At 39.9% G+C, this 26,863-nt stretch overlaps 1 protein-coding gene across 6 annotated transcripts in view; it reads left to right on the top strand.

The window, feature by feature from the left end:
• Window positions 1–26,863, top strand: part of RASGRP3 (RAS guanyl releasing protein 3) — a 105,262-nt gene that overhangs the window by 10,257 nt on the left and 68,142 nt on the right. The window contains exon 1 of one of the 6 annotated variants that reach the window (XM_041755715.1): window positions 6,713–6,773. The exons of 3 other annotated variants lie outside the window; for them this stretch is intronic. The gene's annotated coding sequence lies outside the window, so the exon portion shown is untranslated. Of the gene's footprint in view, window positions 1–6,712; window positions 6,774–11,238; window positions 11,278–19,342; window positions 19,516–26,863 lie in introns of those variants that run through there. 2 more of the 6 variants (XM_041755717.1, XM_041755714.1) reach the window with 2 other exon arrangements.

Genomic DNA, 26,863 nt, shown 5'->3' with positions numbered 1-26,863 from the left:
TACTCAGCCTCCCTGTGTTCTTTCCTTTTATGATGACATCATCCCATCTGGGTTGGAGCCATCTTTCCTCCATCTTGTTCTTCACCTCCTGGTAACCCAGTAGATCATCCTTCTTGTTAAATGTGTCTCACATTCCATTCCTCCCTTTCTGTCACTAGTATTTCCATTCTCAGTCCTAATCCTAAATTTTTACCTAAATCCAGGACTCTGTCAGAAGCCATCCAGCTGATGGCTGGCTCTCTGCTCCCTTCACACTCACCTCCCCACACTCTTGAGAGAATAATCCGGTCTTGGAGGGTGTTATGACTTTGTTAACATTTGTTAAGTAGAGCCCTGGGTTGCTGGATGGTGAGCTAAACAAAAGACCACAACAGACACTACAATAGAGAGACTACTCACAGGTCCCGGATGAAGCTCACTGCACACCTTGGGGGCTACACAGGGGGGTCAAGACGGGGTACAGGCATGGACCCGGGTACATGCCTTTATTAGAGGCTGTGGGTGGAATGCTTTGGGGCTCCTGGGCTCAGGCCAGATTAGTTGATTCAAACCACAGACTATGGCTTTTGGTAAGCTCCACTGGGTCTTACCTAAGGGTAGCATAAGGAAAGACCCTGGGAGGCTGGGGAGGCTTTAGGGAAGTCCTATAAGGAACTCACGTTAACCTGTCACTCTGTGGTGTTATCTAAGGCAAGCCCTTGTGTGGGGCTAGTGGGGCTAGTGTCCCACTTGGCAAAACAAAATGGATGCTGAGGCAGCAACACCATGATGCAAGGCTGCACGCTACCTGGGATCTTAGCCAAGTTTCAATGAATGGAAATATATTCAAAGTAGTTATATTGGTTATAAGAAAAAAGTGTTTGTCATGAAAGCACAAGAAGTAAAGCTGAGAACTGCAAGGGCCTCCGTCCAGAATCTGATCAGAGCCTGAAGCCATCAATGCTGGACCATGATGGTTTCTACCTCCATTCTTCAGAGGCTCTTCTCACCTCCCCTGCCTTCCCCGTTGCCTTTCCTACCTCTCCCTCACCAAGTGCAGGACAGAGGATGTCCATCAGCTCCTCAATATGGTCTTATTTTTTTTCAAGTACTGGTAGAAATGGATAAATGTCTTGCTTTCAATTCCAAAGTCTCGAGAAAGAATCTCACTATCAGAACAGCTTAAACTTGCCTCAGGTGTCAGTTTCCTGCCTAGTCATTTATGAGCTTGGCAGAAGAGTCACAGTGCTCATCCTGAGGATGGTGGCAGTTTTTAGAAAAGAACCTTGTGCTTGTATAAAAGCTATGTCTTACACACCTGGCCGTCAGTGTAATAGAGCATTTTATTTTATTTTTTTACTTCTCTCTACCAGACCCTAACCAACAACAAGTCTCCTAACTTTGCCTGAAATGTCACTCTCTATGTGGATTTCCCTGTGCTTATCTAGGTGACTGGGGTTCCGCCACTCCCCCTTCTTTCTCTCAGTCCAAATCCTATAGGCTTCCAGACCCTGTACATATCTGCCCTGTTTGATGAAGACACCATCAGTCTGCAAGGACATTGCCCGCTTCAGACACACTATAACACACCATCTATCTAATACATTTAATCACATGATGTTTGGTGATACTACTTTCACTTATCAAGTCATTAGATGCCTGCATGGTGCATTTTCTAGGACTTTCATTTCTCATCAACTTAGCTATAAATTCCCTGAGATATAAGCCATATGAGGATCACTGGGACCATCTATCTGCAGGTTATCACACATACATTCATAAGAAAATAAAATTTTAAGAATGGTGTGATTAGAGTTGATTTTTTTTCTTTGTGCTTTTCTGTACTTTTCAGATCATTTGTGGTGAACATACATGAATTTTGAAATCACACGCATACAAAGAAACACAACTCACTTTTCAGAAACCATAACCATTCCAAATAGGAACGAGTGGATCCCTGATACCTTGACATAAAGTTTGGCTAGCTGAGCTTTTCTAAATAATCTTGTGACTTAGGATGGTGGTATGGGAAGAGAAATAGTTTTGAAATCTGGAGCACAAGACTGGGAAGGGTGGCCAAAGTAGAGAGCCTTGGGATAGGCCTGGCCCACAGGGACTGGCAAAGAGGATTGAGTATTATAAAGAGTGATGAGTATATGGTACAGACCTTGAGTTTTCAGCTAAAAAAGGGTGTAACACAAACCTTTAATTCCTCTTCTTCCTTCTGAGATCCCATTCAAATGAGGTCAAATGTTTCGGGTTTGGTTTTTGTTTTGAAGGTTTTATTTTATTTATTTGAGAGAGAGAATGAGAGAGAGAGAGAGAGAGCGAGCGATCATAAGCAGGTGAAAAGGGCAGAGGGAGAAGCAGGCTCCCTGCTAAGCAGGGAGTCCGATGTGGAACTCTATCCCAGGACTCTGGGATCATGACCTGAGCCAAAGGCAGATATTTAATGGACTGAGCCACTCAGGCACCCTGCTGTGTTTTTTTAAAGTCACAAATACACAGTGACAATATTTTGAAAGCTGGAAAACAGACATTTGGCTACTAATTCAACAATAGAAATCAGAACATGAATCCGATTTACACTGACAAACCTTTCAAAGACCCAGGAATTAGTAGCCCAGACACCCTGAAACTGCAGGTGAAGATGAGGCCAATACGAGGAGGAGTGGTTCGAAATCTTAAAAAGCAGTTAGCTTTCCAGATCCCCTGCCCTACTTCACACAGTTGGGATACTGCCCCTCTCTCACTGTTTTGCTGGATTCTGGTGGTTTATTCTCTCAAGAAGTTAAAACATGGGGTGTGTAGACTGGAGACTCTGATCCTTGGATGGAACCCAGCTAAGGCAGGCATTATATACTTAAAACTAAGATTTAATTGAAAGTGAACACCAGCCCTCTACTCCCACTCAGCTCCTAGAATGGTGTGGGCAAAGCAGAAAATGTAACTGCTAATAGGTTCTAGGTTTTTTATCTTAAGCCTTGACCATGGAAGAAGGATGTTCTGGCTCCGTGTCTGAAAAGCATGGGGCAGTGACTCATAGGTTAGAGAATCATCTGCCTGGATCAAATCAGATGTTCATCCCTGAAACACTCAAATGTGGCCAAAGCAAGACAAGAACTAGGACTACTCCACTTTGGGTCATATGCCCATGCCCATCCCTGGACCAATGAACTTTGCCCAAAATACCAAAGAAGTTCCAAAGGTAGGAGGGACAGATGAGGTTGTCACTAAGAGTGGGCATGTTAGGTGGTGTCAGAGATGTCAGCTGAAACTCCTTAACCTCCTCTGTAGGCAATGGTGTTATGTAGGCAGAGGTACTATGAAGGCTTAAAGCTGCTTTACCAATGTAAGAAATGAGTACACTTTGCATTTCCACACTTTATTATGGGTTTCAAAGTACTTCATTTCATTAGTTTTCCAGAAAAACCTGGGAGACAGATACTGTCATTCCCACTTTATTGATGATTAAGGGGGACCCTTACTGGTAATGTAGTGGGCTCCCTCACTAAGCATCAGCTAGGTTAAGGCAGAGTTGATGGGAGACATCCTGTCTTTTGGGTTGTATTGTTTTGTTTTGTTTTTCAGGAGGAGAATTTAGTGATTTACATATAACACCCAGTGCTCAACACAAATGCCTTCCTTAATATCCATCACCCATTTAGTCCATGCCTTGCCCACCTCCCCCCAAGCAACCATTAGTTCCCTGTCATAGTCTTTTTTTTTTCCTTTTTAAGGATTTTGTTTATTTATTCACAAGACACACACACACACACACACACACACACACACAGAGGCAGAGACAAAGGCAGAGGGAGAAGCAGGCTTCTCGCAGGGAGTGCAATGTGGAACTTGATTCCAGCACCCCAGGATCATGCCCTGAGTCAAAGGCAGTCGCTCAACTGCTGAGCCACCCAGGCATCCCTCTGTCACAGTCTTTTATGGTTTTTCTGTCTTTTGATTCCTAGTCTGGTTCAGTTTCCATGTTAGCACCCCAGTGATCAGATTCCTAGATAACTGGGCAGGGAAGGGCATGTAGAGGTGCCTTTCATGGGCAGTGGACTGTAGGGCTGACCATTCCCAGTCACCTAGGGTCTCCTCCACCACTGCCCACGCAGCAACCCCAACATGTGTCAGATCAGTAGAGGCTGGGAGAGCGCTGCCAAGCACACACAGCCAGAGGAGCCACGTGGCCTCTTTTTGGAATAGTACTAAAGAATTAACTTCTGGGAAGAATTTCTCATCTGTTTTCCAGATAAGATTGATTAGAACCATCTACCCAGTTTTGCAGATTCCATGAAAGAATGGATGAATTGTCCCGTCTGGCATGGCTATGTTTAGTTCACATTTCTCAGAAGAGTGCTGGCTCTGCCAGACAGCGGAAGCCTCTTTACCTTCAGACCTCCTTCTGAGAAGAGGAGCTAGAGGTCCCAGATGTGAGCCCCAGGCTGGCCAGAGGGCCTCACTACAGGTAGGGAGGGTGGCCTCATTTGGTATCCACTAGACAACTCCCTGGACTTTTCATTCACCCTTTGCTAAGGTTCTGGCAGCTAAACATGCTTTCTATTTGCCAGTTGTCCTTGCCTCCCTTACATTTCCCCACCCTCAGCCCTCCCAACCAAGTCAGTTCCCTTTGTTATTTTTGGTATAAAGAACTTTCCTTCCATTAATTTCAAGGCTTCAGAAAAGCAGTTAAAGAAGGTTGAGTTGAGGAAAGACACCTGATCCTCTTTTCTGTGTACACACACACACACACACCCTACACCTGTGGAGCTGAACTGATTAAAAATGGATCCATCCTTTTGCTTGTTATTTAATAATAGTCTTTGCATTTTGTTGGTGAGTTCAGGCAGTCCATAATGCTATGAATAGTTAATAGCATTATTTTCTATTTAATATTCTTTTCCTTTCTTCTCCTCATTCTTTTGGACTTTTCAAGTTTTCCTTATTCTAGTTTCTCCCCTCTAGTGTTTTGGAAGTTACGTCTTCTATTTCTTTTCTTGTAAGTGGTTGCACATAAAAGACATTTTTTGATGTAACAAAGTCTAATGCTAAAAAAACAAACAGAAAACTAAAGTCTAATGCTAATGTCTTCATCTTGACATCTTTTTCTGAATAACACAAAGGCCCTAGAAACCTTTCATTCTGATCTCATTCTCCCATCTGTCATCTTATCACTGCTGAAAGTTTTAGCTCTACTTTTTTTCTCTTGTAAACAATTTTGTTGAGGTATAATTGACATATAATAAAAGGTGCATATTGTAAGTATATAGTTTGATGTCTTGACATATGTAGACACCCAGGAATCCATCACCACAATCAAGATCATAAACGGTCACTTAAAAAATAAAACGGATCAGGTTCACACTCAAGCGTAACTGGCAACATGTGACCAAGGCCTGCTTTCTGTAACCCCTTTTTACTTAAGAAGTTCTGTAGTTTCTGGACAGAATTAACTATAATAATCATTCATCAAAGCCCACTAGCCATGTGCCAACTGCTTTACAGTAAATTAGTTCTCGTTGCAGTCTTTATTGTCTTTAATTTTTAATTATAAAAATAGCAGAGATTTATTATAAATGTACTCAATATAAAAAATTAATAGTGTGAAAAAAGAAAGACTTGCAACACTTGCAAGTCTTATTTTCTTCAGAGTAGATATATGTCTATTGCCCATTATCATTGAAAATATCATTGATATTTTCTATGAATTCGAAAGCATACATGATTGTGATAGAAATGGACCTAAATATATAAGGGAGGGGTATTTTCGGCTTAAAACAATAATCATTTATTTTTTTTTCAATAAGGAAAACTTTATTGGTGTTCAATTTGCCAACATATAGAATAACACCCAGTGCTCATCCCATCAAGTGCCCCCTTCAGTGCCTGTCACCCAGTCACCCCCACCCCCCGCCCACCTCCCTTTCTACCACCCCTTGTTCGTTTCCCAGAGTTAGGAGTCTCTCATGTTCTGTCTCCCTTTCTGATATTTCCCACTCGTTTTTTTCTCCAATAATCATTTATATACAGTGATTTTTGCAATTTGCTTTTTTCACTTCTTACAACAAAGCCATCTTCCCATTTCATCCTTTTCCTGGCTGCATGACATATATAGCACTGAATTAATGCACTGTGATTATTTTGATCAACCTCCCTTTCTTTTTAGGTTATTTTCCCTTTTTTGTTGTGATTACATGTATGTGTCTCACTGAGTTTGTCTTAACATTTATCTTTGTGCACTCATTGAATATTTTTATAGGATAAAATCCTGAAATACAGCATATTATTCTCAACCCATATAGCCACCTTTTGAGTTGGGTATTATTATTTCTTGTTTACAATTGAGGAATTTTATATGTAAAGGGTTAGGCTTACTCAGCTTCTTAGTGGCTGATGAGGGAATGAGAATCCTAACTTCCCAATGTTCCAATGTGTCAACATCCTCAGTGCTCAACACACTGCCTCTCCTACTAGTTTGGAAAAACAGTTAAAAAAGAAAATGCTTATTAATGTTGGAATTGTTAGGAGGATTAGCGGGGATTTTCAGCTAATGGTAGTCCTGTGGAATTAGAATGCAGGACATATTTCAAGCAGTTTATGTTTTCACCTGGCCCTGCAGCTAAGGACGCTAATGTGAGTGCTGAGGGGCTATTTTTAGCAGGTTACTTTAAGCCCTGAGTTGGGGTGGGGGGCGGGGTAGTTGTGAAATAGCCTGTCCATCACAGGCAGTGAAGAATTGCTTGCCCACTTTTTTGTGCGGAAGGAAAGGACACAGACCAGCTGGGCCAGTAAGTTGGATCTAAAATCGGGCTCATGTTTATGTTACTTAATAAATGTGTTCTTGAATAATATGAATTGAATTTTGGGTGGTTGAATGCCATTTTTAATGCACCAGGGGTGCACACATTTCTTGTAATCCTTCGATGACTGGCTTTCTAAAACAAAGAATGCTTTGGTAATGCGAACAAATTTCCTGAATTTATGTTGAATGTAACATTTCTTAAGGCAGGGAACCCTATGTATGGTTGCTTGTGTCTTAGAGTGCGTTGCCTGGTATAGCCATGTCAGTTAATGATAATGTGGAATATATATATGTTGTTAAAAGTATAGAAAAATGTAGTCCAACTTCTCACTCCAAAGTCCCAAATGAGATGACATGGCAAAACCATATAATTTTGAAGAGGTGGTTTTAGAAAACCAACCCTTACCAGGCAGCATGGAGCTATCGAACTTGGGTATTCCTATCCTTGTGTTTGGACTGTGAGCCCCATTCCTGTCTCACGGAGATGGCATGGGCAAGAGCTCGCTCTTCAGCTACTAAGGCCACAGTCCAGAGAATAAAACCAAAACAAGTGAATTTTTGACTGACCCTTTTTCCCACAAGCACCACTGCATTCTTTGAGTTCTGTGAAAATACAGTGAAACATTTTTTGTCCAACATTAACATTTTAGTTCTTCATAATGTATCAGTTCACATCCACTCATAATTTAAAAAAATTAATCAGCAATTGACTCTACAACTGGAATGGCCTTTAGAGTTTATGGAATTCTTGGTGTGTGAAGATCACAAGGACTAGCCGGAGGGAAATAGGCTCCAGCTTTTAACTCTGACACATTTTAGTTGATTGGATTAAAACATTTTGGTTTTAAAAACCATTATTATTTGCGAAAAGCAAGCAAATATCTTCAATATAAATGATTTAGTTAATATACCTGATGGTACAGAATTCTAGAAGGAATTTTTAGTGCTTCTCATATTAAACTCTTGATCCTCTACGTTGATATTTATCAATCTTTTTAAGGCCATGGACATTTGCATTGATTTTAAGCTAGTTTTGGGGAAATAACTGAGCATGTATAGTAACATGAATAATTTTGCAAACCCAATAATCCCAGTTTTGGATATCTATACTATGGAATTAAAAGCACTGGAAGCTAGAGATACATGTACAAAGATGTTTAGTGCAACACTGTTTACACAAGCACAAAACTGGGAGCATCTTGAATATTCATTAATAGGGTGAATTAAGTATGCTATAACTACACTGAGGAGAAGTATGCAGCTATTAAAAAGTAGAAGTTAAATCTCTATTATTGACCTTGGAGCCAATATACATGACCATGATACATCAAGGGGAAAAATCAAATACAGATTTTTTTAATGAAAAATAGAACCCCATACATATATATATGATACATTTTTAACAGGTGTATATTGTCTTGGCAAGATGAGAATGGATAGGACAGAGAGGTTACTACATTTTTCTTTGTGTGTATCTCTGTGTCATTTGACTAGCTACAGAACATTATTGCTTTTTAAACTTAAATATTTTATAAAGTAAAAAATATAGGAGTCCTGCTTTTCCTATTTTGCAAAAGGAGACAAGACTATTCTTTCATGTGAAAATGTAGTTATTCTGACCACTAGAATATAAATTTTAAAAGAATTTATAGGCATTCAAATCCCTATCAAGGCCTCACCATGGAGGCTGGTATTTTGCAGCTGTTTTAGCCTGTGCTCCCCTGCAGTGATTTCTCGCTTCCATGTGTTTATCTCCAGCAGCAAGAAGCTTTGCAGAGTTCTTACTTCCTATGGTTATATTAAAGAAACAACACCCACCTCTCAGTTCTGACTCTTCCCCTCCATTTGCCCCTCAATTTGAGAATTTGAGCACAGCATACATTGAACTCCACCGCTTTTCACTAATAAGAATCGCAATCACAAAGACGAGCCCTGAGAACAAAAACTTCCTGTTTAATTAAAACGTGAAGGAAAACTGGAAAATTTTCTACCACTTTTTTTAATGTGCTTTTATAAGTGCTTTCTTAGTTGACCCCCCTCTGACCTACAAATCAGAAAATCCGGTTGCAGTAATACTAGGTCCTTAGTACTCAGTGGGCTCCTGCTCTGTCTGTGGTTGCCTTTGTGTTCTCCCTGCCAGTCGTGGTGAAGAACATCTTATCCAAAGGCTTTCTGTGCACAAAGGCTGTAAGTAATCCCAAAATTGCAGCCAAAAGTTTGAGCAAACAGTGAAGGTAAATCATGGCAATGTTTACTGAAGTGTGTGATAAAGGTAATGATACTTTAGGAAAGGATATGAAAATAAAGTTAGAAGCTCAGTCCTCACAGATTTATAACCTAGAGGAGGTGATGGTTGGATTAAAACGTGAGCAAGTAGTTTGGCACAAAGGACTGGAAAGCAGGACTTGCAGGCAGCTAGCTGGGTTTGGATAATGTGATAGAGTGAAGGGGGGAAGTGATTATCTAGAATTAATTGACATTGTTCAGAATGACACATTTCCCCCAGCTATTCAAAAGTAGAGCATTCCTGGGTTCCTGGGTGAGCCGCTCAGTGAGTTAAGCGTCTGCTTTGGGGTCAGGTCATGGTCCCGGGAGTCCTGGGATAGAGCCCTGTGATGGCTCCCTACTCAGCGGGGAGTCTGCCCCTCCTTCTCCCTCTGCCCCTCCCTCTCCTTGTGTGTGCATGTTCTCTCTGTCAAATAAATAAAAAAAAAATTTTAAATCTTAAAAAAAAAGAGCATTTCTGTGATACCTTTTGTAAGCCAAAATTGTGTAAAGCAATGAAGCAATTGCCACTAATTTATATGGAAAAGTTTTTGAGTGTGCCCACATTCCAAAAATAACCTCTCTTTGGCTTTTCTGATATCACATCTTATTAATGGAGGCACAAGATAAATCGACAAAAAGCACAGATGCTCACAGACATGGATGGTGAGTGTAATTCCTGGGGAGGAGCTTGGTGGAGCCATACTCTTGGCCCCGGGGGTGCCACACTCATGGCTCCAGGGTGTGCCCTGCCTCTGTAAGGCCAAATGCTGAACACTTTTTGCTTTCTACCTTTTTAAAATTTCTATTAGCAAAAACAGGTGCTAATGTAGCTCTTTTACTATAAAAGTGAAGTAGCATGAACAGGTTAGCATAACTTGAAGTAGCATAACTTGAACTTTCAAAAAGTGGGGGCATACCTGCCTGCACAGTTTTAGCAGATGGATTTAGTATCAAAATAATATAGCTATTTTATGATTACAACCATGGTATAAAAATTCCTTCCTTCTTTCGGAAGGTGTACACTGAGCATCATCTTCAGCCTAGTGGGCTATAATATGAACCATATAGTATAGTTTAGCAGACTCAGTGAGTGCAGCCCTAGTGGGAAGGTGAGAGAGGAAGGCAGGAGGAGAGGGCCCTTGAGTTCTCATAAGAGAAAAATAAGATTTGCAGCTTCTAACTGTGCTTTGCCTATGATTCTTACAAAGATCAAACTATGCCCATTTCATGTATTTAGCTATCACACATTTCAAGACAAAATTTTAAAATATATTTCTTTGCTTTATTTTCTATGAATCAGCTTTGTATTTTCTCCTTTGAAACAGCAATGATGCGGAAACTTGACTAGAAAGGCAATTATATATTTTTTTTATTTTTTATTTTTTTTTAATTTATTTTTTATTTATTTATGATAGTCACAGAGAGAGAGAGAGAGGCAGAGACACAGGCAGAGGGAGAAGCAGGCTCCATGCACCGGGAGCCTGATGTGGGATTCGATCCCGGGTCTCCAGGATCGCGCCCTGGGCCAAAGGCAGGCGCCAAACCGCTGCGCCACCCAGGGATCCCTAGAAAGGAAATTATAAATCTGAAATTGCCCTTCTATTAATATTCTGCACACTAAATGATTTCTCAGAAAAATGCACAGAGGCAGCCTTAGGAATTTTTTTTTTCCTCTAAGCAACTTCTTCAAGAACTAAAATCATTCTGTGTTTGTGGGGACGTGCCTGAGTAGCTCAGTGGGTTGAGCAGCCAACTCTTGATTTCAACTCAGGTCATGATCTCAGGATCTTGGGATCTCAAGACCATCAGGCTCTCTGCTCAGTGGGGGAGTCTGCTTAAGATTCTCCCTCTCCCTCTCCCTTTGCCTTTCCCCTAACGTGCTCTCTCTGTCTCTCTCAAATGAATAAATAAAAAAAGAACTAAATTCTGGAAGGAACAATGGTATGTTAGAAGATTTAGATTCAGATTAAATTGACTACTAGTCGATTAAAAAGGTGATTTATAGTGTTAAGATCTTCAAAGATTAATGCAAATTGCTGTCAAATCAGGGTTTAGTAATAAAACTACTGGAAATTTTATTATGTAAGTAGTTATGCTAAGTGAGGTAATTTGTGTCGTGGATGCTAACTTTTCCTTCTCATGTTTACTGATCCCAGCTTCAGCTAGAAAGCCAGCTTAGTCTAAGAAGCTGATTAGATGGAGGGAAAAAATCTGCCATAAAGGTAAATTTCAATGAATTAGATTAAGTAAATGCAGCTATACTAATATGTAACGTGGTTTTTTAAAAAATGAAATTTTACAAAAAGGAAGAAAGAAAAAATAAAATATAAGAAAAAGAAAGAGAACGAAAGAGGAAATCCATTTTTAAACAGGACCGATTTGTCCAGCAATTTGAGGATTTCTCCAGAGTTACTGCTGAAAGGAGGCAGGGCACCCAGACAGGGTGTGGGAGCAACTTCTGCAGAGGCTTCCTCTTATAAAAGCTATCCTCCTGATTCAGTCCCCCTTTGTTTTTGTACAGCTCATCTCCAATTATTAGATCCCAAAGCGCAATGCAATTGTCTTGGTTGTGCATGAGAGTGAGCAGGTTTAATTAGAAATGGATGAGAAAGTCTATGAAAACTTTTATGGATACTAAATCATTTGGTTGGGTGGGGACTGTAAATGTGGAAGGTTTAGAGTCAGAGAGACCTGGGTTTGTTTGAATCCATATTTCTCTCTTTCTTTCTCTGCTGCTTACTAGCTATGGGCAGACTAGTTAATCTCATTAAGGGTCATCATCAGAGTAAGAATAGCATCTCCTTAGAGCATTGTTGTGAGAATTAAATGAGTATTTTGCCCAGATGTTAGCTTGTTATATATTATTAATACTATATTAGTATAATATGTTATAATATTAATAGACACTAATTTTTATGATATATGATAATTATAATTCCTTTTGTATGGCTTTCTGCATGTTCCATTTTCTCCAAGAAAGATTGTAAGCTTTGAGAACAAAGATTTATGTCACACGCTTTGGTGAATCCTCAAATGCAATGCACTTTGAACACAGACAGTGTATTTTTTCATTAGTTGACAATGGTTTGCTCTGTTCAAGGGCTTTAGAGTTTAAAAACTCCACTCTCTGATTTTTTCACAATTTTTTTCTTTTGGTTTAAGGCTCTTATGATCACTGATTGTCTAGGTGTTTATTTTGGTGGGGAAGAACATGAGTGAGAGAGAAAATTTTCCATAATACTTAGACAAATGTTGGGAGGAAAAAGAGGAGACAAGGTATCCAAAAATATATGTATCTGAGGAAGAGATGACCTGGTAGAAATATAGTAATGTGTAAAAGGTCCTCTGAAAGGAAAGGGAGGTGGGGGTCAAGGTGCGGTATGGCGTTAGTACCTCAAATTGCCCAGCAGATGGTGTATCACCAATTTGGAGCAGGAATTTGGCACAAGGTGGAATGAGAGATGGGTGGTTTCACGGGGAGGGGGAGGGACAGTTGGCAGAGGAGGTTCCTGCTCTCTGACCAAGTGTGCACAGGATGGAAACCATTTGGGAATTTCCACTTTAAGGGAATACTTCAGATAGTCATAAAGGCCTATCAGGGCATCTCTGGGAAACTGAATCCAAGGTGCTCAAGCAAGACCATACTTCTCTCCTCTTCCTGCATCCTCTGAACATGGTCGTTCCAATACTTCCAGGGACTTGCTATCCAGTATTGGGTCCAGGAACAGAAGGATACAGAAGGATAGAGAATCGAGACTTAGTCGGGAAGAAGTGTCAGGTCTTATTAATGGACGGGGAGGTTTGCTGCTTTGGGTCCTTTTCCTTGAACACATTTCTTGTCAATGGCTTTCTCCACTTTGTGTAGATGATGAAACCACTCTAGTATGCTGGTACGTCTCTTTATTATAAGAAAGATCTCACTTACAAATGAACAACTGATACATATTTATAATAAAAACAGTAGGAAAAAAGCAATAAGCATAAAGGGGGGTAGAACACTGACCCCAACTCCTAAAGATAACTGCTATTAAAAATTTGATACACAGTTGACTCTTGAACAACATGGGTTTCAACTGCACAGGGCCACTCACATGTGGATTTTTTTTTAATATAAATACAGCACTGTAAATGTATTTCCTTTATTATTTTCTTAACATTTTCTTTTCTGTAGCTTACTTTAAGAATACAGTATATAATACATATAACATACAAATATGAGTTAACCAGCTGTTTATGTGACTGGGAAGGATTCTGACCAAGAGTAGGCTATTAGTAGTTAAGGTTTTGGGGAGTCAAAAGTTATACGAGGATTTTCAATGTGTGTGGGGGTCAGAGCCCCTAACCCTGGTGTGGTTCAAGTGTCAACTATATAATGTTTCTGTCTTTTTCACATGTTCACGTCTTTTTAGAAAAATGAGATCATACTGAATAAACTTTTATAACTTGAGTTATCCACTTAATCTATACTGAATAATTTTCCATGTTAATATACTTCAACATTATAATGATTGTGTAGTGCTAAATCTTATGAATATATAATAACTTATTCAACTTTTGGTACGTAGACTGTTTTTAATTTTTCGCTAGTATAAACAGTGCTGTGAGAAACAGTCCTGCACGTATGAAAATCCACATTATTTCCTTGGGACACATTTCTAAGACAGGAACTGATGAATTAAAGGGTATACACATTTTAAAAAGGTTTTGCTTGTATCACAAAATTATCTTTCTTACATGTGGTACCAATCTATATTCTTGCCAGCAATATATAAAGGTGTCATTTTCTGAAACCTCCTATCAACATTGGGGATTATCAACTTTTTAATCTTTGTCAAGTTTAGAAATAATAAATGGTATCTTATCATTATTTAATTTGTACTCCTTTTTAAGAAGCTGGATTTTTTTTTTTCATGTGTATGTATTCGGGTCACTTCTATTTCTTTCTCTGTAAAGTCTTTATATATTCTTTGCCTAGTTGTTAATGATAGAGACTATATATTAAGGCCGTTAACCCTTTATCTTATAGATTTCATTTTTTTTATCTCATTCTGTCATTTGTGATTTAATTTTGTTTATGGTGGGGTTATTTTAGACATACATAAATTCTACATTTTATTTATTTAAATATTTAAGACATTCTTAAATTATTTCTGTTTTTGTGATCATAATCAAAATAATTTCTATGATAAAGTATTTAATCATGATTAAAATAATTAAAATTAAAATAATTTTAAGTTTATGAAAATAATCACATTATTGTCTTCAAGTTCATGTGTTGTCTTATTTTCACAGTTAGCTCTTTTGTCCACAGGCATTTATTTTGTGTATGGTGTGAGATAATTTATTTTTGTGAGGTAATAATTGATTTTTATTTTATTTTAATAATTGGTAATAATTTATTTAATTTTTCCTAATACCTAACTATTAAACCAATTATTAAATAATCCATTCTTTTCCCATTAGGTTTAAATATCATATTTAACAAATAAACATTTTAATATAGTACTTGTATTTATATTTCTGGCTTTCTGTTCTGTTCCATTGCTCTGTGTCTTTTGGTACCAGATTCAAACTTTTAATTCTTGATGTTTGCAGCCTACTTAACACCTAGTACTCCCCACCCACCTTGTTGTTTTCTAAAATTTTCTTTATCATTCTCAATTTTTTGTTCTTTCACATAAGCTTCAGGTTTTCTTTTCTGACCTATTTTTTTAAATCTCCAGCATTTTAATCAAAATTTAATTATATTTAAAAATTAAATAGAGGAGAGTCAACATCTTGACAATGTTGAGTCTTTTGGTCCTGGAAAATCATAGAATATTCCATTTATTGAAATATTTCCTATTTTCTCAGTCAAGTTTTATAAATTTCTTTATATTTTCTTCACTTTACTTGTTTTTCCCAGAAATTTTGTTGTTACTGTTGCCATTCTGAATGAGATTTATTTTTCCATTGTATTTTTCTAAACAGTTTTAGGCTGTGATGTGGGAAACCCAATTAATTTTATTTTGTGGTTGTTTACTGACATCTCTAATTAAAATATTTTTGAAAGTTGATTCTACTGAGTAAATGATTATAACATATGCAAGTTGGATAATTTTGTTTCTTGCTTTCTCATCATTCTTCAGTTGTTTTTTCTTTTTCTTTTTCTCTTGTCTGGTTGCAAGGGCTCAAATGTCCAGAACGGTGCTATGTGATGGCAATGACAATGAGCACCTTTTCCCTGTTTCTGATTTTAATGTTAATACCTCTACTACTACACCATTAGGTATGATGCTTGTGTTTGGGGATAATCTTTAGCATTCCAATAAAAGTTCTTTAGCTCCATTTTATTAATTAAAAAAAATTGATACTGAATTTTATCAAAAGACTTTCAAGGGTACCTATTGTGCTAATTCAAAGGCTTTTTTCCCATCATGTCATCACGCAAATGTATTCCTTAATATTGGGATTTTTTTTTTTTTACATTTCTCGGGTAAACTATATGTGAGATTAGTCTGTGGTTTCCATTATTCTGCTTTTATTTGTTTTTATGTCAGGACTATTATGCTAGTTTTCTGTTACTTCTGTCCATTTGAACATTTTATACAGCCTGGGAATTATCTGTGGTTTGAAACTTAGGGAGAACTTGATTGTGTAAGTAATTTGGACTAGAAACCTTTCTTGGAAACAATTTCTCAATAACTTTTACATTTTTCCATGATTATTGATCTGTTATTTTTCAACATCTTGGGTCAGTTTGCTTCTAATTAACTCTTTTGGCTCTACCTACAGTATTTGATATGTGGTATTCTCATTACTAAGACTTTCTAAGCATTCTGCAATTGCCTTTTTGATTTCTTTCCAATCAATGATTTTCTTAAAGAAGAGTCCTAATAATTTTCCAAGAGCTCAAAAAAGAGCTCTCTTTTGACTTAACACTTTTGCAATTATTTTATAGTTGTATTACAATGTGGTTGTAGAATATGCTGAAAATAATTTCTTTGGGGGAGGGGGACATAAGACTTTTTGGTGGCCTAATATAAAATCAGTTTTTGGGATCCCTGGGTGGCGCAGCGGTTTGGCGCCTGCCTTTGGCCCAGGGCGCGATCCTGGAGACCCGGGATCGAATCCCACATCAGGCTTCCGGTGCATGGAGCCTGCTTCTCCCTCCGCCTGTGTCTCTGCCTCTCTCTCTCTCTCTCTCTGTGACTATCATAAAATAAATAAATAAATAAATAAATAAAAATATTAAAAAAATAAATAAATAAAATCAGTTTTTGTAAAGCTTTATTATATCTTTTCTGGGAGGAATAAGCAGAAGATCTTTCTCTTTAATCATTCATTTAGTCATTCAGCATTGTTTCAGCTGTAGGTCTCTTACACTTCAGGCATCGTATTAGGCATTTCAAGATATAAAATGAATAAGTCACAGGATTTCTTTAAGGTTGTCAAAGTTTGGATGGGACCTAGACACATTAAGACCTAATTAGAACACAGAGTAAGAAATGAAACAGTAACAGAATGTACAAAAAAGGGATTTAAGCCTTGTCCTAGGTTCTGGGAATACAAAAATGCTAAGATTCTATCACAGTTTTTGAGAGGCTTTCAATACAAAAGTGTAAGAATAAAATAAAAGAAATTGAGATCAGAGACAGACTTTTGGAGGCAGGACGACTAATGAGGAAACCACTGTAGTCATTCAGTAATAAAAGAAGACATAGGAGAGCTGTTAGAAAACAGGAAGAACAGAGGGGATTTTCACGTGTGAGAGCAGCAGGTATTAGAAAAGTCCACATAGGAGGCTGAATGAGGTAGGAATTGAATTTCACAGAAGCCAAAAGAGAACTCCTTAATGGAGTGCTTGGTCAGTTAGGTCAAGTGCAGCCAAGAGGTTAAGTAAGATAAAAGCAAAAACGTGTCCAATAGCGTTGGTCTTTGGTGACTTGGGGAAAGCAGTTTCAGTGAAGTAGGGGAAGAGCCAAACTGGAAGCAGGCCTCAGCGTAAATAGGATGTGAAGATGATGGACACAAGAACTATATCTCTAGAATCTGACCTGTGAAGGGAATGAGTAGGTTAGGACAGTAATTAAAGGAGCAAAGGATAAAAAATGATTGTAAGATGTAAAAATAATGTGAGCATACTTAGATGAAGAGGAGGGTGAGTGGACAGTGAGAGAAGGCATGATTGTTGGCAAAGAGTCCTGAACAGGTGGGAGTCCCAGAGTGAGAGAGAAACCTGGCGGGGGGTCAATGGCCTTTGGCAGGAGGAGGCCACTTCTTTTTGAGTTGAAGGAGGAGATTGGAAACTATAGGTGTTTGGGCCAGAGAGGGGATATCTCCCCATTTATTTGCAAGGCTAGAAAAATGTCTCTGTGGAACCTCAGTGACACTCCTGGACACTGTCAGAAGAGTCCAGGGTCTTGGTCTGGGTTGACAGTTCACTCCACATGTATGATTTGGGATGTATGATTCCTCTCTCCCAACAGAATCAAAGAATTTCTATGCTTATCTTTCCTGAGGCTGCTTTTTTAATTGGTCGTGAAGGGTTTCTGGGAGTCTCTGCCTCACTAACTATGTGGCATGCAATGGAATCATCAGAATAATTAACACCACCAGTTACAAATAAAGTGATTAATGGATGCCATAAGATCACAAAAGTTTCCATTACTGTAAGTGTAAAGTATAAATAAATCAAAATAACTTTTCAGATCTTCAGTAGACCTCCTTTTCTGTTTCTGATTAATGATTGTCACACAACAAAAAAGGTTTATGAAGGTGACATATCTTAGCACATTGTATTTTGATATCTGTAGTTTCTATTACTAACTTTGACCTCTTAAAAAGGGATATGTTTTGAAGCTTGCAAAACAATTTTCTATTTATGCTTTGGACACTTACATGTTGGTAACAAATTTAGTGCCTTGAAAGAATGGCAAGACCAAGAGTTTTTTTTTTTTTAATTTTCTTTCTTTCTTTCTTTCTTTCTTTCTTTCTTTCTTTCTTTCTTCTTCTTTCTTCTTTCTTTCTTTCTTTCTTTCTTTCTTTTTCTTTCTTTCTTTCTTTGTTATTCTGGAAAAATACTCTCTCCTCTGTATGGAGGGAAACTTCTGGTTTGATTAATTCTGTAAATAATTATGAGGCAAAACCCAGATATGAAAGATTGCCCACACAAGCTCCTCTGTTGAGTAAGATCTCACTTATTAAAAATCAAGGTTGACAGTTTAACAGGCTCATGCTGGTGCAGAAATCCCCTGGGGCATTTTAACCTCTTAAAATCTTTTTTGGATGTTCAGTCTGCCAAATGAGCTGACTGCCTCTCATATCTCCATTCTACCCTGCTTGGGCTCTGCTTTTAGAAAGTGTCACTCTTACTATACCAAGAAGTCAGGTGCTATCCAAAGTCAGAGCATCCACAGGCTCTCCTTGGAGAGGGGAATGAAGAGGATGGGGTGAGAAAATCAGCTAAGGTGAGAAGTTTGAATCCAACAAGGCACCCAGATGGTCCGCCACCTTTGTGAGCAGCACAGGAAACAGCAGGTTCGGTTCAACTTCCTAGCAGCAAAGCAGGCAGCAGCACATCTGTAAAGTGGCTTGTAAATCTTGTGATAATTTCTGTTTCCACTCTGATTCCCTAGCTGATAGTCCCAATGGCTCTGCTGTGCCCCCTCCCCCCCCCCAAAATGTTGATACAATCCAACAGATAACTACAGTTTGCCTAAATTTGGTCTTAAGCTACCTGAGAGTCATTTCCATGAGCTCTCTAGGCGAGTTGCATCTGAGGGGTTTTGGTCTTCATTAACCCTTCACACATTTGCCCCTCAGCATTGCCTGGCACAGCAGCCCTGGCCTTTGAAATTAAACCTAAACCTTAGACTGCTAGTCCACCTTCCCCAGAACAGGCTGCCCCATCTTACAGCCCTTCCAACAAATGGGAGCCTGGGATGCTGAAAAAACGAAACCGAGATGGGGCGGCACTCTGATGTACTGGGGGGGGGGGGGTGGATTGCACACCTGGGATGCAGAGCAGCTTCCACCTGCCGGCCGACCTGTGGTTCCTTCTTCTCTCTGTTCAAGAGCCCCAGTGAAAACCTGAGGGAGATGAGAGAGCACAGGGCCTGCCTGCCCCTTTCCCCTCCACCCCCACCACACATCAACTTTCCACTTGCAGTGACCTGCCCTTCAGGGGTGACTTATCAGCTGTTTGGGGTTTGCCGCTGAAAGAAAACAAATTGTGGAAGGTACTGCTCTGCGTGCTAGTGAAACGGCTGAGCCAGCTCAGGGGTTATGAGGTTTGCGAATTAGGAGAATAATGATCTTCAGTGCTGACCTCCTGGCACGGCAGCAGTATTTATCAGGAGGCGCATGTGACTGCTTAAGACACAGCGCCCCGGTTTGAAGGAAACAGCTGCTCGCGGCGTGCTCCGGCACTTGGCAGCTGGACAGGCAGGGTGCTGATGTGGGTCGGCCTCAGGAGCCCGGTAAGCAACTGCGGAGCTTTGGAGAGAGGGGGAGACAGAGTGTGTGTGTGTGTGTGTGTGTGTGTGTGCAAGGCACTGGCAACTTTTAACTCTGATTTTGGTTTCCATCGGCACTCAAGGAGGTATTTTATTTGTGTTATCTGTTAAGAGCCATTTGTATTTTTACTGAACCTATTTATTTGTTTATTATTATTTTTTGGACTCTGTCATTTGCAGCAACGTCGTATTCTAACCTTAGGAGTGAATGAGGCATATTTCTCCATTCCGACCTAGGAAGCAGCAAGTTGATTCCCTGGTGTCTGGGGTTTCTATGATCTGTGGTGTTGAGGCTTAAAGGCAAGATTCAGGTTACGAAGTAAAGAGCCGGTGAACGTGAACTGATGGACTAGATGTGATTTTTAATCGATTTTTACCATTGAAATTTGAAAAATAGTGTTTTGGGAAACGTGTATGTCTGATTTGACCAGTTCTGGAAACGATCCCTTCTAACTGTGTGTAACAACCTGCAATATATAGACAATGAACAAAGTCATATTGAGGTTTAGATGAGAAAGTGTTTCTAGATTTTGGGTCAGCTTTCTAACTCCTTGAAGATTTGGTAGCTCTTTTCTTTAACAAGCTAATTCAGCTTCATTACCTTAAAGCTAAAGTTTTTAGTCGTCTTTGGTCTTTCATACTTTAGATAAGAGGAAGTTAGCGTTTGGATGATGCTGGGTGTCCTCCTTCCTTGTCGATGACCTGAATTATATATAAAAGGGTTGCCTGCAGCTGATTATCCACTCTGGGGGCTTGACAACTGGCTTCCAAGGAACAGACCTGTTCTTTCTCAGGCTCACTCGGCCATCCTGGAGCTTGCTCTCAGGACAGCAACAGCGCAGGCACCCTGCTGGAATGGGGCTGTTGGTCAAGGACGTCTGTCCTGTAGAGGCCACCAGTCAGAATGTTTAAGAAAGGAAAAGGGGATAGGGAGAGGACAGAACCCGGAATTGATGAGGTAACCCTCTGCAAGTGACAGGCCTCTGAATCAGAGCCTGGGGGAGATAACCAAACAAGTTCCTTTTTCTGGATTGCCTGGACATTAGGAAGGGGGGTGGGGGCATAGGTTGTTTTGACTTGAATTCTTAACGAGCAGTTATTTGGCTTGAGACAAGCACAGGGCATTCTGAAGTGTGTTTCCCCGGGGTGACCAGGGGATTGTCAGATATGCTCAGGTTGCTGGGGTTGCCTTGCAATTTCTGCCCCCTGCGTGGAGGGAGCTCTGCTCTCCCCACACCACACCCCCCCCCCACCCCTTGAATGTAGAGGATGGTCTGAAAATGACCCAGAGCACGCTGGTCCTGCTGCAGCTCCCCTCAGTGGTTGGTCCTGAGGACCACACTAGTCAAAGATCGGGGCTGGAAGCACTCTCTGATGCCTGTCTGAAAAAGTGGCTAGTCTGGCACTGAGAAATTTCTCCCCTTCTTTTCCTTAAAACGTAGAAGAATCTACAAGACCTGGAATATTCAATGAGGAAAAAAAAAATTTCTAATTCCTGCATTCGTTTTTATACCATTTGTGTGAAGTCCTTGATATAGCCCAGGGCCACATGGCTCAGTGACTTCCCTGTTTGACTACAGGGCACCAGCTGCCCACGGGGCCACTTTTTAAGGGAGTTTGCTTACGGTATAGTTTCACTTTTACTGCAGGCGTAGTGGAAAAGGACTATGAGGTGCCATTATGTCTCCAAAAGAATAGAGACAACCACAATAAAATGGGGAGGGGGGTATCTCATCGGTAGTAGTATCCTTGAATTCCTCAAGTGCTGAATGTTTGAAGGCCCACAGATGATTTTGAAAAACCCAATGATATCTTGACTTTCAAAATATCAACAGAATAATAAATAGTTATTTTACATGCAGATAGTACACTCACAGAGTCAGACTTTCATATCTCGATAGGAAGTCTAGAATGTGCAATTTAGTGCATTCATTTCAAAGTTGAGAAAATTGTGACCTCTTTATTCAGGTCAAAGTGCTAGTTAGTTGCAGATCCACAAGAGAGGGCCCTGGGCTTCTGCTACTATTATTATGTTATTGTTACAACATTAGCACTACTAATTATAACTTAAATTTATTGTGCACTTACTCTGCCAATTGATGTGCTAAGCAAGTGTATTTATTTTCACATAATCTTCACAATATGTCTATGTACTACTTATCATTATACCAGTTTGATAGGTGGAGAAACTGAAGCTCAGGAACCCCTTTATCTGCTGAGCAATATATGGCACACACAGAAGTGGCTCCTGGATCTGATTCCAGAACCTGCACACGTTAAATAATAAACGTGGAACACCTATGCTAATCCCACACATTTAAACTTAAAAGCTGAGTGCTTAATGGAATGCTCAATGGAATGCAAATGAGCATATTTTGAGTGGAACACAGATATACAATGTGTGTTCGGGCTCTTTTGCACGCTCCCCAGCAGGAAGGGTGAGGTTTCCCCTGGTGACAGTCCAAGCCCAAGTTGCACAGGATCACTGACCTGCAGCATGTTTTTCTCATTGAGAGTGGTTCAGTGATGGCTCTCACATTGGTAAGAGCAGCAAGTTTGAGTTTTATCGTTACCGTGGAGCACACCACTGTCACTGCCCTTTCTGGCCCTTTCCTCAGCTTTTCCTGTCCCTCCTTTCCTTTGGAGGACAGCCACTCCACCCCTGCCCCACCCCAAAGAGCTCACTTGGTGGTGATAAAACTATTACCAGACCTGTTCACTGTCGTTCAACCTGGAAGGCTGGTTGTCCAAGTAGGTGGTGGCTCTTCACGAAGAGAAACAATGCAGTCCTTCCATCTATTTACTCCCTTTGTTCTGAGCTGTGAGGGGGAGGTTATAGGCCAGGAGACTGAGGTGAGGGAGGAGAGCTTTTCTCTGCTGACTGGGTTGCTGCCTGGTCCAGCCTTTGCCCAGGTACATACTTCTTCCTGCACCTGCTGCATACCTAAAGACTGGCTGTCTTACTTGTGAGCCATGAACCTGAAGCTTCCCTGGCAGCCAGAGACTAGGCCCTTAAAGAAACTTCATTCTTGAACCTTCTAAAAATTTCATTTGGTTCTTCCATGTAGTTAAATGTCAAAATTAAGGTGGGTGATGAGAAGGAACACTGAGTAATACATAGGGTCTAATACATGATACACAGCAGAGGGGTCTTTTGCTTAATCAGGAGGACAGTTAAGTATGGAGACCAGTCATGGATATCTTTGAGGAAGTTATTAATGTTTTCCCGAGGCTGTTATATGGCAAGATTATACTATTCTGAAGATCAAGCTATCTATGGGAAGAAAGAGGAATTTTTAATCTCCCCATCACCTACTGATGCTTCTAAAACTAAGTCCAACTCCAGGGAAGTCAGCAAGACAGTCTTGCTAAACCAGAACCACTGGAAATGACCTCCAGTTCTTGCTGGAAATGGCTTCTTTCCATGGCAGTCAGTGCAGTCCAGTGGGTTATGCAGAAACACATGAGACAGATTCAAAATCACCAGAGTACGTAAGTTATACTCCAGAGCTGGTTGGTTGGTTAATTTGTTTATTTATTTATTTTATTTATTTATTCATGAGAGACACAGAGAGACTGAGGCAGAGACCTAGGCAGAGGGAGAAGCAGGCTTTCCCTCTGGGGAGCCCGATTCGGGCTCAATCCCAGGATCCTGGGGTCACATCCTGAGCCAAAGGCAGACACTCAATCACTGAACCACCCAGGTGCCCCTCCAGAGGTGGTTTAAAGCAAAATAAAGTGTTTGATTATCTTCTTGGGACCTTTTAGGATGAGGAAACAAAATTTGTGATGCCCATGTTGGCTGGCTTTGTTCCTTTGTTTTTTCTAGCTTGTGTGTTCCAAAGAACCTATTCCCAAAGAGTTAACTCCCTTGGGTCCCCCTTTCCCTTTGTATTGATGGCTCATTTACAATCCCTAGAGTTGTTCTGCTACTTGCAAATCACATTTCCTTTGTTTTATGGATTTGAAAGTTGAGGGGTTGGGGGGAGCAGGTGGGTTGTTTTTGTAGTTGCAAATGATCACAGTGGCATCTCTGGAGTCTATATAGGTTCACAGTGTTTGATCTTGAGCCCATTTGTAGTATAAAGTCCTGCATTTATACTGGTATTTTCTGGTGTAAGGCACTTTCTTGCACTTTGCCACAATCCTGTGAAAGGAGAACATCATCACTGCTGTTTAGTGAGGAAACTGAGAATGAGGGAAAGTGAGTCATGGAACCAGTAACTGGCAGAGCTCAGCTAAATCCTCCATCTTCTGATTCTGAATATCTGGAGAATTGTCCTCTGTGATCAAAAGTGCTGTCATTTGCATTATCTTCTGATGAACAAAAGGTAAATGGGAGACTGATTCAGGATGTACCATCACGTGCCTGTCTGTGAGGCTATTTCCACAACCTGTGGATATTTGTCTTTAGAAACAGGATCAGCCTTAGTGACAGACACAAGAGCATTTGTGTAGTATTTCTAAACGAACTTAGTGGTCTTTTTCTTCCCCTGCCATCCTACTAACTGTGGCATGATGTAATGTTCAACTTTTATAAGGCGTCTGGGTCGTTCGTTTGTTTGTTTTAGGTATTAGAAAAAAATGTAGCCTGTTGTTCAGCATGCACTTCCATTATCCCACAAAACCATCAGCATTCTTGGAAGCTCCGCCTGGTCACAATACCCTTATTCTCATGGGAAATAGTTTATTCTGACTACTAGGAATAGAGTCCACTGTGACCATTTCCCTTTGCAAAGTTATCTACAAGAGTCCTAGCTCACTAGAATAGTTGAGAATCTTCACTACTAGTCAGTTTTCTGTTATGGTCACCCGATTCATTGTATAACAGAGTTATCTCTGTGTTGGCGATGTCATAAAAATGACAGTGCCCGATGCCTGATGATTTTACAGTGCAGCTGCACATTTTAATGGCTATGACTTAGAGGTGGGGTTGGGGGAAGCAAGGGAACAGCTCTTTGACAATAATAGCTATGACAGTGTTTCTTTCTAAAGTCACTTTTTTTTAGTATGTATGTTAAAGGTAGCCTTTTTGAATTTAAAAAATTCTGAAAAACATTTGATTCATGAATTGACTCAAAGAGTGTTTTTCTTAGTAACTACTGTAATAATCAGAACATTTTGTACCTCTCAAGAGGATAAAAGTGGATAGAAAATTTTTTAAAAAGAAGAAAGAAAATGAAATAGGTTAAAGGCTTAGTGTTCTGTGGGTGCCTGGGTGGCTCAGTTGGTTAAGCATCCAACTCTTGGTTTCAGCTCAGGTCGTGATCTCAGGGTCATGGGATGGAGCCCAAAGAGGAGCCTATGCTCAGTGCAGAGTTAGCTCGAGTTTCTCCCTCTCCCCCCCTCCCCCTCTCCCTCTCCGTCTCTATTATATATATATATATAAAAGCTTAGTGCCTTGGATTCCAGTCTGTAGAATAGGAAGTAATATAAACTCGAATGCCGCTATTGTAAGTGGAGAATTCAACTCAATATATGAATAATTTATACAGCAGATTTCCCAACATCTGATCAGTTTCCCTGTGATCAAATCAGTCATTTTGGTTTTTGAAGGCTCATGTATTCCAGCTGCTGCCCTTTACACTATCTTTATGCTTAACTTAGTGCTGCTTTAGGAGAACCTGTGCATAGCCCACAAAATATTCGAAGACCCTTGCCTAGATCATTGTCATTAATTTGCTTTTGTATTGTAAATGTTAGAAATGAATGTGTCTGGGGTACAGTCTTTGATAGAGAACTTGTGATGGGGAAAGTAACATGGAAAAAACTTCGTCATTAATTCCAGAATTTCATTTTAGTCACTACTTTGCCACTGCTTCATTGTTTCAAAAATCACAGACAAGTAACTACATTTGAATGTGTGTGATTTTAATTGCTTCTCTTTTTCCCCTCTGAGGTCTTTGTAGTGTGGTTGAGATCTTAGCAATTGATGAATTGGCCAAAAGGAAGTCAAGGGGCTGAAGAGGAATTCAGGCAGGGCCATCAATCTGCCATGGAATCAATTTTTTTTTAAAAAAGGAGAGAAAGAACGAGAATAATGAAAAAAAGCTGTTTAGTCACTTGCCTGTTTTGAGAAAGTAATATTTTTATTTTCATCTAACAATTTAAAATGAGCTGAACCAGTTTTCCTTAGAGACATTTACCTACATTCACTCTAGGAAGATACCACTAAGGGGTTCCTTTTTAGGAATTGACACACACTGTTTTGACCAAACTCTCTGGATCTAGAATCAAGGAGCTAGGAAGGACAAATGCCTTCTTCAGCCATACTCTATCAACCTGCCTATGACTATCAAGGAGGAATGTTCTCAACATAGAATTCTGAAGCTCAAAAACTACTCAAGAATTTAAAACCATTTTAAAATAGAAGAGCTGAGTATAATTTCCATACTTGGCTCTGGAAAAATCCTACCTTGGCTTCAATTTGACTGAACTTCGGATTCTGCTTTACTTTCAGTTCTGCTTTTTAAAAGTAGAAAGTATTTCATGTATGCATGGAATGCCTGCCATTCAAAATCATATGAGTTGACAGGATGTTTTGCAGATTATTGTTTGTTTATGGCAAGGACAGTGCTCCATCTGAATGGCAGTGCTGTGGACTTCTCTGTTGTCTCTTTCCCCACTCACTCAATTCTAAGATGAGTCTGTCTCTTTTCCTTCTGTAGTTGGCATTTAAACATAATTTGCTACTAGGAGAGAAAAGAGACTTTATTTTCACAACTCCCAGATGTAGATATTATCACTGACACTCTTACAGAAGAGAAAACTAAATTTCAGAGAGGCTGAGTATCCTCTGTAAGGTCACAAGCCAGCGAGTAATGAATCCAGGGTTCTGGTTCTAGTCTGTCAGGAAAACAAAGTGTGTGCCTTTTGTGTTGAACTTCACTTGTCTCTCACTGTGTTCATGCTAAAAACTGCTCACTGTGGAAAAGGCAACCGTTCTGTGAAGTCTGGAATCTGCCTGCTTTGCCATGCAACCAACATTACATCACAGCCATTTCCATTAGAGGGATGCTATAGGACAAAACTTCTTAGGACTCTGTGGATGCATGAGTGCATCCTGCAGTCTCCTCTTAGCCTCTACCCATAATGCACTCATCCTGCTCCTATTGTTGAGGTGTTCTCTCAACCGTGGCGCTCTGCACCTTAGGCAGGGTTGTCTTGCAGAGCCAAGCCTCTGGCTACACTCAAAAATCATTACACTATCTCAGATGATGACAGGTATAAAAAAGATCATGACTGGAGGACCTGGCTGATTGACCAGCAATGACAGTTTACTTTAAATTATATTTGGTTTTTATAAGAAGTG

The sequence above is a fragment of the Vulpes lagopus genome, chromosome 5 (assembly GCF_018345385.1).
Source record: "Vulpes lagopus strain Blue_001 chromosome 5, ASM1834538v1, whole genome shotgun sequence".
Classification (NCBI taxonomy): domain Eukaryota; kingdom Metazoa; phylum Chordata; class Mammalia; order Carnivora; family Canidae; genus Vulpes; species Vulpes lagopus.
This window is presented reverse-complemented; position numbering and strand designations above follow the sequence as displayed.